Raw genomic sequence first — 12,848 nt, forward strand, 5'->3', positions numbered from 1 at the left:
AACACTACAATAGCGCAAGATGATTCGACGATAAAAATAATAGATGACTTGTCGTCCTAAAATTTTCAGATCAATTTCAAACTTTTCCTGACCATAAACACTGTCTTTTTCAATTTTAAATTAAGAAGCGGAAAGAATTACAATGTAAATTAAGAACAGATGACTTGAAGAAATTCTCTTACTCTTCATATCAAATCTCTCGCCTCGGACTTATTCTTTGACGACCGGTAAACATCACTGAAAGTCTTTAACTCAAACTGGAAAAATCGGCTTACAAGTCGACAGAGGGTCCTTTCGGCAGACTTAAGCAATCACAGAGGATATTTTAAGTATACTGGACAAGACATGCATTCTCTCAACTCTGTTCATCGCTTGGTTACCAGATAATCGAGGAGTAACTCTTAAGGATTGGCCATTCGAGAAAGAAGAAGATTAAGTACACAGATGACAAAATGTGTTACATATTGATTGGCTTTTGTGTATTCAGTAGCTTAGGTTACTACTCTGATTCCTGTATACCATGCCGTTTCCTTCGCTTGTTATTTTATCTAAATAGTTGATGCATTGGTGTTTATCACAAATCCTACCGCTGATTGAATGGCCATAAAGGCTTTTGCCAGTTGAGCGCTCGTCTGAGATGTCAGCTGTCAATACTAACATGTTTGATTTGATAGTTTTTCTCGTTCCAACTTGAAGTAGAATGAGGAACGGGTTGATGTCACATCTGTTCACTTAACTTATAAAAGGCAGTCATTTTCCTCTTTTGTGTGTGTGAGTATATGAGTCCTACGTCCAGAGAATTCATAGTAAAATAAATAAATTATAAAAACACCATAAACAAGCAGAGTCAACAGAATGTTCATAATAGGTCGGTTTTTTTCTGGGGGGGGGGGGGGGGGCTTGAAAACACGGGGCACTTTTTAAATTACTGGAAGCATTTTCAAAGAAAGTTCCTTAAAAAGAATAATGATAACAATGATGATAAATATAATGAAAATGATAATAGCAATTGTAGGAGTGGAAGTATGTTAAAAGTACTGATGATTAACAATGATAATAATTTTAATTCTGTATTCAAGACAACTTTGACCTGAAGACATTGATTCCGCGCTGACCAGTAATTTCTGAGACGCAAATTATATACGCCGGCTTTCATCACAGCGAAAATACCACAGAAGTTTTAAGGACATTTCGAGTGTTTCGCAGAACTAAGTTAGTGGGAAGAGCCTCTTCTCTATGATTTTCCCTTAACTTCCATTTTTCATTCGATGTTAAAGGTAATCACAGAAACAAGATCTTGGATCATAGAAAGTGATGAGCACTCATAAAGTAGACAGAGACACAAGAGAACACAGCAGAGTGTGGGCTGCTTTATCTTTCTGTTTATAAAAAAAAACAAACTAATAAACGGACAAACAAAATTTGGAAAAATTACTTGGAGGGATGTATCAAATCTTTTCTTAGAAAAAAGTTCTGAGGTAAACACTTAATGAAATTTTCGTAATTTGAGCAATACTTGAAATTGGAAATAGTTGTGTATATAAACTTAAAACGGTTGTAAAAACAACAGTAAATTGTAATTGTGCTCTCTTTTCCAATAATCCTTTAATAAAATTCGTGCCAAAATCGGTGAAAAAATCTTATGTACAGTTGATAAGTATTTCCTTATTTGCGAGCAAAACCTATTGTAGCCAGTCGGGCACGTAATCAGTTGTGTGTAATATCGATTACATGAGTCAAGCAACAAGAGATCAACCCCTTGAGTGCCCATTTAAGATTTCCAATCTTTTGAAAAATAAAAAGCCATTAGATACGGTTAAAACTGCATATGTTTACGAATATTCTTAGAAATCTCCTTCCTAGCGCGTAGGGCGCTTTACATACAATGCCAGCCGTAGTTTACCGAGTAAAAGAGACTGTGCGTTCTCAGTAATGTGTGATGAGCTGACAGAAAAGCTCTTCTAGTTGAGCTTCCATTCTGTCCGGCTTGCTTCATTCCAACTGGTAATTGAACCTAAAAAGAGAGGAAAAATAACAACCAGTTACAACAATGACATCATTGCAGGATAACATTAAGGTTAATTATTGTAAATAGAATAAGAGAGAAGGTAAGTTTTTTTAGTATCAACATGACTGACTTTGAGTTTTAATGACTTGATCTACAGGTTAGTGTAGAATAGGCGAGTCAAATTAATGAGCTACAAATAATTATCAGTATGCTTTATCATTTTAAAGGACATACAGCGGATCAATATCAGTATCTAGGCGACTGCCCACCTACCCCTCCCCTAACCCAACATTAACCTTAACTTGTTGTCAATTGACTGTTGTTGAGTTAGGGGAGGGGTAGGTGGGCAGTTGCCCAGATACTGATATTGATCCCATATAGCAATGCTACCTGACTAATAACTGTAATGGGACTGACTGAAGTCCGATTCGTTCCGTAATCATACGAGTGATTAACGAAATCGGACGACTGCGAGGCGGGAGTCCAATTTGTTAACCTCGAGTATGATTACAGACAGAATTGAACGACATGAAGTCCTGTTACCAATTAATAAAAATTATGACAAAACCAAGACATCGATTTACCTCGATGAAATGCTTGACAAAAGCGCGCGCACACGATGCGTTCGGTCCACTTACACAAGCATGACGTCTTAACCGTCCCTTTAACTGTCCTATTACACTGTCCAATCATAAGCATGACGTGTACCCTATCCTATCAGTGCTCAAATCGGGCTGGTGAGATATATGCAAGCTTGCCTCTTACTAGTAAGGAGATGGCACTTACGAGTAAATTATACCTCAAGATTCTACCTTCCTCTTATTACCAGAGGACAACTATTTGTACCCTATGCGTTATGGTATTTGGTTTCAACTATTTGATGTCACCAATCATAACCGAGTACATAAATCATTTTCTAACCTTTGTTTTCTACAACTTCTTTGGCTCTTGGTAATTCCACTTGAACGAGTTTCATTCGGGTTCCTGACAATCCAATGGCAACAAGATGATTACTGAGGCAGGCACCTAAGCTGAACGGTTGCTCCCCAATGTCTAGCATGCTGAGCTGTTCGCCTGACCTCACATTGAGCAAACGAAGGAAATTGTCACTTGTGCAGCTAATAAGAATATCGCCGTTATCAACGAACTTACAGCCGACAATGTCGTCATGATCTTCAATGAAGGTGTGGCATGATTTTCCAGTTTTTGTGTCAAGAATGTGCAGTCCATAGCCTGAATCTAGCGATCCCCACGTAATGAGAAACTCTTCGCCAGGAGAGAAGATAAAATAAGGATCGAAAGGAGAATCCTCGCACCTCTCTGAATGTCTGCACCAAATGGGTACTCCACAGTTATTTTCGCTCAAGCTGAATCTTATTTTTTCCTTATGTACAACATCAAATATTTCCTCAACGAAACATAATAGGATTTGGCTACGAAGATTGACTAAAACAGAATGTATTTTGTCGTTAGGACTCACAGTCGTCTTCATTGATGAAACAAACTCTCCGGTAACTACGTTGAATAAGTCTACATCGAGCATTCGAAATAACTGACAGGCAATAAAGGTAAATGAGCCAAGACAATGGGAATCGCTGAAACGTGTTGAGTCGCCCGCCCATAAAGAATCATCCACAGCATTCTCTTCATCAGATGAAACATCGCCGACTTCAGGTGAGAAATGGCTAATTTCAGTCTCTAATGCAACATTTGGTGTCAATGATTCATCTTCATCCTTGCTTAATCGAGACCACTCCAAGCCCCACAATTCCTCTGATGTTATGATGCGGCGGTGTCTTTGACAAGCTATCGCCTCACTCGATAAAAAAGTTAGTTTCTCTACACCACGCAGTTTGGTAAGAGGTTTAATACATTCCAGGAGATCAAAACTCCACAGTTGTGGAGTATCTTGGCCAACAGACAGGATAATACCTGACTTGGTAGGTAAAAGAGACACACATCCACAGGTGAAAGTTTTTTTCGTTAAAATTTCTTTACTCGACATTCTTACAGCAGTCACTAGTACCTCGCTAGCATTGTAATCATCATCACTTGAGCTAATAGAATATATAGCGTCTCCCTCCACAGACATTACAATTTCTCTGACCTTCATTTTGGCGGAGGTGGAATTGGTTGCACTTAGAACATCGACATTGACTGCGACGATGTAGTTAAAGGATGGACCACCCGTCAATACTGTTGTACTGTCCAGCTTCTTGAAGAATCCTGCAGAGAAGCATGGAAAAACACCACGTATATCATCAACCCAGTTGGAAAAGTAGTCGAGTACCGAATTTCCTGACTGAATTGGCCACAAGAGAATTTTACCTGATGAACAAAGGGTATCAAGATTTGTCAAATCGCAAAATGTGAATTTCTGGTGATGATCAAACGTCCAGCCGTAATTATTCATTCCAACATGTTCTATCTCACATGGAAGGTGGCCACAACAAAGAAATTCGCCATCTGGGCTGAAATGCATTAATCCACAATTCTTGCTAATGCACTTGAGAAAAACAGGTGCATTCCATCTACCTATTTGCTGCAAGTAGATAGAACCTGTTAAGTCGGCAAAAGCGATTTTTGAGCCATCTTCGGAAATCGTAAAAGCTGAAATGGTTTCTTCACACGTAAAACGGTTCAGTTCTGTCCCATCCTCCATACTCCACAAAGATAGTTGTTTAGGATTATCAAAACGGTCGGTTAACATTGCTTTCTTATCCTTGGGGAATACGCAGTGAGCGAATTTGCACTCACTGTCGATGAAAAGCTCTACACAGTCTCCACTCAAATTGTAAACGTTCCTGAGGTTCCCCGGTAGGACGTATTTTCCATTTGGATGAAAGATCACAGAGTTGTAAAAAGTCAAGACGTAACCACCAATTGGACGATAAGCACCCAAATCACTAAACACGCCATAAGGATGAACCCCCACATATTGTCTTGTGATAAAAGAAGGTCTTTTCCATTGGATGTTCCCTGTTTTAAGAGACCACAGATGCACTGTTCCATCACGGCATTCACAGACCATGAAGTTCATGTCAGGTGAAACATCAAAACATGCCACCCGATCAGAACCGTAAAAACGAGCTTTGACAGCACCATTTCCTTCTCCTGTGTGCACGTACTTAAGGTATGACACATGAGAAAGATCATTGTCAAGGATCGACGCGGCTATGGAAGACAGTTCAGGTAGGCCTTCGTTGACCAAGCTTTGAAAAAACAGCAGAGGATGGTCTCTTAAAAGAAACGAATGCTTTCTAAGAACCTCCTGAAGAAGTTCCAAGTTGGAACAAACTTCTTCATGTGACAGAGCGGGTCGAACGTGTTTTTGCACATTGTAGAGATCCTCCGAGGGGCAATTGCTATTCACACAAAGTTTAGCGTAAACGAGTTTCAAATCTGTGACGAAAGTCTCGATAAGACCATAAACCCCAGTAGTTACTGGGTCTCTGATAAATAAATCCACTTCAATCATGTGCTAGACACCATGCTGCAATGCGTATGTTTCAGTGTCACTGAAAGTGCAATTGTGAATGCTCCTTCTCTTTACGTTTTCAAGCTCAATCTTACATAGGTTGAAGAGAATTTCGTGTCCTTTCTTTTCATCTAGGATAAACTCATGGTCACCATAGACAGAAGAGCCAGACAACCAGTCTTTCACCGACTTGTGGAAAAAGTGAAGACGATCATTGCGTAAAGGCAAAAGTGTAGAGATACAAGCGATCGCCTTCGTTATCGTACGGTGAGCAGTGAAGGATTTTCCATCCGAATCGAACATATTCGAAACGAAAGCTATAGGCAATGGCTCACGAGAGGCTGTCAAGGCAGAAAGAAAGCGAAACACCTGTTCTTCTTCTATCTTTAACTCTAAACAAAGTTCCTTTTCCAACCGTTTAAAATGACATAGATAAACAGATGAAATTCCCAGCGGCAAGCGTCCTTCCAGGTGCTCAAGTGTGAGAAAGGGCACATTCTCCTCGATAAAATCGACGAGATAATAAGCATAAAGGAATACACCCTCGGATTTTTTGACCAGATTCTCCAAAATAGAGCTCTTCTCTGTTTCCTTCATTTGATGGCTCAGACGCATCTCAAGGAAAAGCTTAATGTCCCTTACGTTCTCCTCTTTGTTTTCCTCGAGTATAATGGGCTTTAAACGCTTAAGGCTGTCAGCAATGTTTATCTCTGGTCGCGTCGTCACTAAAAGTCGAATCCATTCTGGAAGCTTACAAAACTGGTTGGCAACCACGTTGAGAAGGTCATTGCGCCCCTTGTATTCACTTTCATCCAGGCCATCGACCACCATCAAGAGGCTTTCGCCAGGGTTGCTAACTTTAGTTAGAGGCTCCATGAAAAGCAAAGTAAACAACTCTTCAACACCCATGCTGTTTAGTTCCAACCCCAGATTCCTTGATAGCTGTTCCACGAGAGCTCTCTTGTATTCTGGTAGGGTTCGAGACAAGTGAATAGCCAAGGACTGAAGCATAAGTTGAGGTTTGCTATACCGTGCATTGTTATGCTGACAGAAGTGGCTTCCCGACAAACGTCCTGCTTCCTGAATTCTTTTGCAAATGATAGCAGAAATAACTGACTTTCCCATTCCTGCATTTCCACTAATGACCATTACACGGTTTGGGGAGTTCCTGTCATTCATCCAGTCTTCAACTTTTTTGAAGATCCACTCCCGTGTACCTTCTTGGAATCTTTTCACGTGATGTTCGATGTCTCCTTTAAACTCCGCTTGCATCAGATTCTTGAGAATTTTATCCGATCTTTCTCTCTCTTGTTTTTTCTTCAACTGCTCGATCTCCCACTTGACTTCTTGAAAATCTGTTTTCAGTGTTTCATGTTGTTCTTGAACAACTTCCCGAGTTGTAGCTTGGCTTTCTTCTAGTTCTTCTAGTTTTGACTTGTTTTCCTCAAGCACTTTGCCACAATCGTGTTGGGTCTGCAGCACCTTAGAAACGATTTCCTGGGTTTCGGTCTGGTTACGTCTGATGTCTCTTAGATGTGATTTGATATCCTCCTCACTGTTAGCCCAATCGAGAAGTGTATCAATGTAGTCTTCCTCCCCAAAGTGTTCATCTTTCAATCTATCTATCTCCGCTTTATCCAGTCCAAGAGCAACGAGAACAGAACTTATCTCTTGCCAAAGATTGTTAAAAGTTGACTCGTCAACACTAGTGGTTGTGACATGGCCATACAACTCATTGCGATAAAACTTGATGCGGGCAAGGTTTGCTTCAAAGGAATTATCACTCGCGTGTGGCTTAGAATGCCATCCTGAGGATGGACAAGATAGGCCACAAATGTTGGTAAGAAGGAGGAACAACAATGTGATGTCAAATGATTCGGAGTCTGGAGCTACCCCAGGCGGTGGGAACAGTATGTCCCATTGCGGCTTTTTTAGGATTCTTCTTCGCAAGAGAGAATGGAGAGTTTTACGGTGAGAATTGAGATCAGTAACAAGGTTTGCAGGGGCGTGATAATGATCAAAAACGTTCCTCAGAACCGCTGTTCCGCCATCAATAAGAAGTCTGCTGAGTTTGGCGCCATTTGTCTTCTCTACAGAGCTTGCCAGTAGTGTGGATGTAGAAGTCGCCATTACTGGTACAGATGCTATTTTCAATCCTAAATTGATACAGAACCCAGATAACAACAAGTTAAACACTACCTCGTATGAAAATGGTTGCCTAAACGCTACCTCGACTGGAAATAGTTGCCTAAAATAATTTAAGGAGAGTGATTTAACTCTAAAGGAGCAAAAGATCTCAAAGATTAAAATCATATTTATTAGCACAAGTAATCATATGATTTTGAGTGCAATATTGAATAAATGGGCACGAGTAAATCTTTTCAAAGACTAACAAAATTGCACGATCCCGAAGGGCGAGTGCAACTTGTGGTCTCTGAAAAGTTGATGAGTGCTTATTTATTCCAAATTGCACGAGAAAAATCATGTAATTATGTACTAATAATATACATGAAAAAATACGAGATAGCTTATCATAATTATGCAGAAGCAAAGTGCGCGCATCAAGTGCAAAAATAATTTATTTAAATCTGCAAGTGACATGATGCGTTTGGTCAAAACAACGACGTACGCTCAAAAAAATAATATACAATGCTATTTTCAAATCTTTAAGGCGCAAAAAAAAATTAAAGTCCGGTTAGACAGTTGAAGGAATTATTAAGTCTGTCCGAATCCATTTCGATGAATGGAATCGTCGTTTCCGAGGTTTTTCAGCTGCGTTATTGTTGTTCGACGGCGAAAGAAAACCTACTTAAAACGCCGGCCATTGTGTCGCTCGCAAATTTTCAGCGTATCCAAATGTTGCGACATCCAAGGCTCGCATTTGATTGGCTATCTGTGGAGTTTCTTCGATGTTTGACCAATAAGAATGTCTGGTTTGTTACTTCTTTGCACGGAATTAACCCTCTTCTGAATTACCTGAAAACTGCATTTATCTTATTCAATCAGAACTGAGTAATTTTTTCATGTATGTCATTAGTAGCCGTAGACATTCGTTATACTTCTGTGTGTTTGTTAACATAGTTAGCAGAGCCGCGCAATCAAATTCAGTATACGTAAGCGTGCTCAAAATCCCGATAGTGCACGCTGATAGCGTGAGCAAGTCGCTTCGCCAAAAATTTTTTTTTTCGCGTGAGCGGCCATTGTTAGCGCGGGAAAAAATAATATATTTATGCTTCTTTCGTGCTCTCCAAACTTCCCATGTGCCCCATAATTCAATAGTGCACGCTAAAGCATGAACCAATTGTTAATTTACATTTACAGAGAGCTTCCTTTGAGCTGGATTGATTTAAAAATGGTCTTGCTTCGACTTTATAATTTTCTTCCTAAATAGTGCTTTAGAGCAGCAATTGACCTCGGAGTATGTCATCTCCTGTCTTACTTCAGATATCTGGCTCTTTCTGCTCCCATCGATCCCGTCAGAATGAGATAACACATTGATTATTCCTAAACGATAGCAGCGCCGGTTCCATTGCGTGCGTTGAAGAGGGATGGTAAACGCGTCCTTTTGACCAGTAACAGTAGAGGTACGATATAACGCAGAAAACTATGAGATCAATACCATGATATCAATATTAGCGCGAGGGATACACCGAATTCAGATAAGAATGTTCACGATCACGAATGAATAGCCATAACGAAGCCACGAATAAGTGAATGGCTAAGTCGCTCTCGTTTGGAGAGGAATAGGAATGAAAGTATAACTGTGTTTTAACGATGCGGTAAAACGAGAGAAAAACATTGTTTTCTTCAAATTTAAATATCAAACAATCTTTGAACAGGATAATTTTCCTAAAATATCGCAATATCAAAACAAGTGTCATTAGTTTGACTTGAAAGCCTGATAGCTTTTGCTATATTTTTTGCTGTTATGTACAACAGCTACTTTTTAAAAATTATCAGGTACCTACAAAAAAATGCAGACACATTTTGACAAGAATTCTGCGGAAAACTATTTCATGCAGGTTCGAGAATTCTCCCTTACTCTCAATGTCTGAAAAGTAAGAAGAAGGCAGCCATATTCGGTACAAGCGATAAAGCAGCGCGAAAGAGTTACGAACTAGCGAGGTTTTCTTCCCTGGCCCTTTATTGTCGTCTTTGATCTCGCTACCGTGTTACAGCCTGCTCACAAGTTAAGAACCAATTTGACGCTTCGGTCGAAAGATCGATCTTAAAGGCCAATAACCTTTCAAATTTCACTTCGAAGTAAGAAATAATTAACTTCAACCAGCGATCGCATTGAAAGTTTAGGATGAAGTTTAAAGCAAGCTTTTCTTCTCCCTGAACGGACAGAGAACTGTTTATCTCAATGGTCATGTTATTTCCCACCATGAAACAGAGACTTTGAATAAACGATAAAATATATTGCCGCAAAATGAATTTTGAATAATTTTCCTTGACGTGGGAAGAAAATCAAACAATGTTTCGCCAAATTTCTTCCCGTGTGAAATTCTGCTTTATGTCATGGCAAGTTTTACATTGTAAAGAATAACACACTCGGTCCATTAATGCTCACCAAGATTAATTTCTTAATAACGATAAGTCATGCTAGTCAGTTCACAAAAAATATCTTAAAAGAAAGGTTGGAGATAAAAGTCTCTTTGTCTTGTTTTTGCTTGGGTTTGGATCGGTCTTTTGTAGCGAATTCTGAAGAAAACTCCGGCTCTATGCGAACAATTCGCTCGCTATACGAAAAATTTTTACACATACTATTCGATAATGTCAAACTGATTGATCTATACGACTGCACAAAAGAGAGAAGCCTGATTAAAAATTTAACCACTTGTATCGCTGTCTCGCCTAAGAGGCAGGGTTTGTGATGCGCATGTAAATGTGAAGCATTTTCAACTCAACGTGAAATAAATAGAGAAATGATTGGACAAAACAACAATGGGCGAGAATTTAGTTTAAAACGTTTATGTATTCTCAAGTCCTTCCTTACCGCATTAAAGAAATAAAACATGCTGAATGTTGTAAATGCTAAGGAACGCTCGACAAATGCATCATTTGAGAGAATTACAATTCTTGGAAACAAACATTAGCAATCATTCTTACCTTTACAATTCTCTCTCCAGTACTGAACGTGTACTTAACTGTATATACTCAACGCCGGTAGCTGGTTTTTACACAGCTTAAGAATAGTTACTCTTTAGTTCGACTCCGTTGCCAACAGCAATTTCAGAGTCGTGGGAAGTAGTTTTTATTTGCATAATTTGATCCAGCTTAATTGAACAGAGATGATTGATAGTTTGGTTTCACGCCAAGAGACTAATGCCTGGGGCATGATTTAATTACCTTTGCATTCAAACTGTTGGCGCAAAGTCTGCAGTAACATTTTACGTTGATAAAAGCATGAAATACTTTACAATAAATGTGCACGGTAAGACTAAATTACGAACTTCATTCGTTGGGTGACTGAAGAGAAATTTACCGCAGAAAGAATTTCATTATCACTTCTTAAGCGCTAATACAGGGTTTGAAGTTATTCGGCATTCATTGAATTGAAACAGGAACTTGAACAGGCTACAAAGTCCAATTTTGATGATATTACTTTCATATAAATTCTCATGATAGGAGCATCAATATAATCTATTTTGCTGGGAGATGGGAAATAATTGCACCTGATTTGTAGATCATGTTAGCGAATGAATTAACAGTAGTATTTTATCACAACCAGACGCATCAATATTTCAGAAATGTTAGGAAATAGCTTTAAAATCTGTGCTCTCCATTCTATATCAGAGTGGCCTATTCATTAAAAGTACGGCATGCTCATTCTTCACAACATAATTGTCCACTGGAATTTCAAAATTGTGTTTGGAAATTGGCGTAGAAGTTAATGGCCGAGAACAGTTTCGAGAAAGATCGCATGATTGATCTACGATTCCTTTCCATGGAGCTTCTATTCATTTGAACGACCTCTAGCTTACGCTGTATGCATTCTCAATATTAAAAGCTTCACGCAGACTCTAACCTTTTTTCCTCAACACTCTCAAATAAGTGTGTGGGATAGGGATGTTTCGTCAATGCTACGCGATTGATTATCTTTCAAACGAAACCGCGCATTCGCGCATTGAGAGCAGGAGTATTTGCGCCCTGAAAAAAAAATTAATAGGAATTCTGATATTACCGTTGTTCGCCGATAGATATTTTTATAGTTTGTCTCAACCTCCTCTTCAATCATCAGTGCTCAGCTTTTCGATCAGCTTAAAATATTGAAAACAAGACACGACGTGCACTTTATTTGTCTTGTAAAAATGTGCATAGCAGCAATTTGTATAAAGAACTGACTTCAGCTCATTTTTACGCCAATGCACACCAGAGAAAAACAAAAGATTAGTCTGCTGCGGTTAACCGCAAGACTTCTAAAGGATGTGTGTCTTTGTTTAGTATGTCAGGGGGGAGGGGGGAGGGGGAAGGGTTTGGGGGGAGATTGGGGTGGAGAGAAACATGAACAGAGGAGTTGATGCCCTCTAAAGATTGCGAAGCGTTGAAGACTTTTGTTCACACCGGTCACCAGCCATAACTGTAACCATAGTGCGTCAAGGAAAGTAAAGGTTGCAAGAAAACCTGTACGTCTCCATATTCCTAAGCCATGCAAGAAGCAAAAAGGTTCCATTACAGTGTATGGGATACTTTTTTCTCCCATCTGCCGGCGTTCTATAATGCAATGTCTAGACCATACCATTGCAAGACACTTTCGTTACACTGAATTCGAAAGACAATCATACTTCGAGTGTGAATGAAAAATTAAGGTTAAGGAAAAGAAAACAAGTCACATTTGCTAATTCACGCGTTTAATTGCCCTCAAAATTTTAGCCTAACACAACAACATTAAAGCAAAAATGAAGCCCCGCTGCTGCATTTTCACTTCTGCGTCGCTTTAGATGTTTGATTTTCTCAGCTCAACTTGTGGCAGCCGAAGGCGAAGGTTTCTATTTTACAACGAAAAAGTTCTCGGATTTCTTTAGTACAATCTAAACTAAAATCCAACAAACAAAAACGAAAAAAATGCAAACCGAGCAAATGTATCAAGTCTCGAATGCTGGATTCTTCAGGTGAAGAAGGCGTCGGGGGAAAAACTTCACAGCCGCCACTGATATTTTTTATGTTTTTCTTTACGGTTTGACCTGTCACCGCTTAAGGCGATATTTTCATCTGAGGTTGACTGTCTGCTCAGATAGGATTTTTTTTCACACAGCTTTCTTAATCAGTAATCGTTACCATACAAAGGAACTCTCGACTCCATGGTTATGGTGACCTCAGGAATTACATGCTTTGATGTTTTCAATTCTGACGCTTTTT

The 12,848-nt window shown here is 39.3% G+C and overlaps 1 pseudogene across 1 annotated transcript; it reads right to left on the bottom strand.

The window, feature by feature from the left end:
• Positions 1-1,360: 1,360 nt before the first annotated feature.
• LOC149053166 (uncharacterized) lies at positions 1,361-10,718 on the bottom strand (annotated as a pseudogene). The gene is made up of 3 exons (XR_016181470.1): positions 10,599-10,718; positions 2,930-7,642; positions 1,361-2,014 (listed from the first exon to the last, which is right to left on the bottom strand). The product of XR_016181470.1 is annotated as an uncharacterized LOC149053166 (transcript).
• Between the last annotated feature and the right edge of the window lie 2,130 nt (positions 10,719-12,848).

The sequence above is a fragment of the Pocillopora damicornis genome, chromosome 1 (genome assembly GCF_964200805.1).
Source record: "Pocillopora damicornis chromosome 1, jaPocDami1.2, whole genome shotgun sequence".
Classification (NCBI taxonomy): Eukaryota; Metazoa; Cnidaria; class Anthozoa; order Scleractinia; family Pocilloporidae; genus Pocillopora; species Pocillopora damicornis.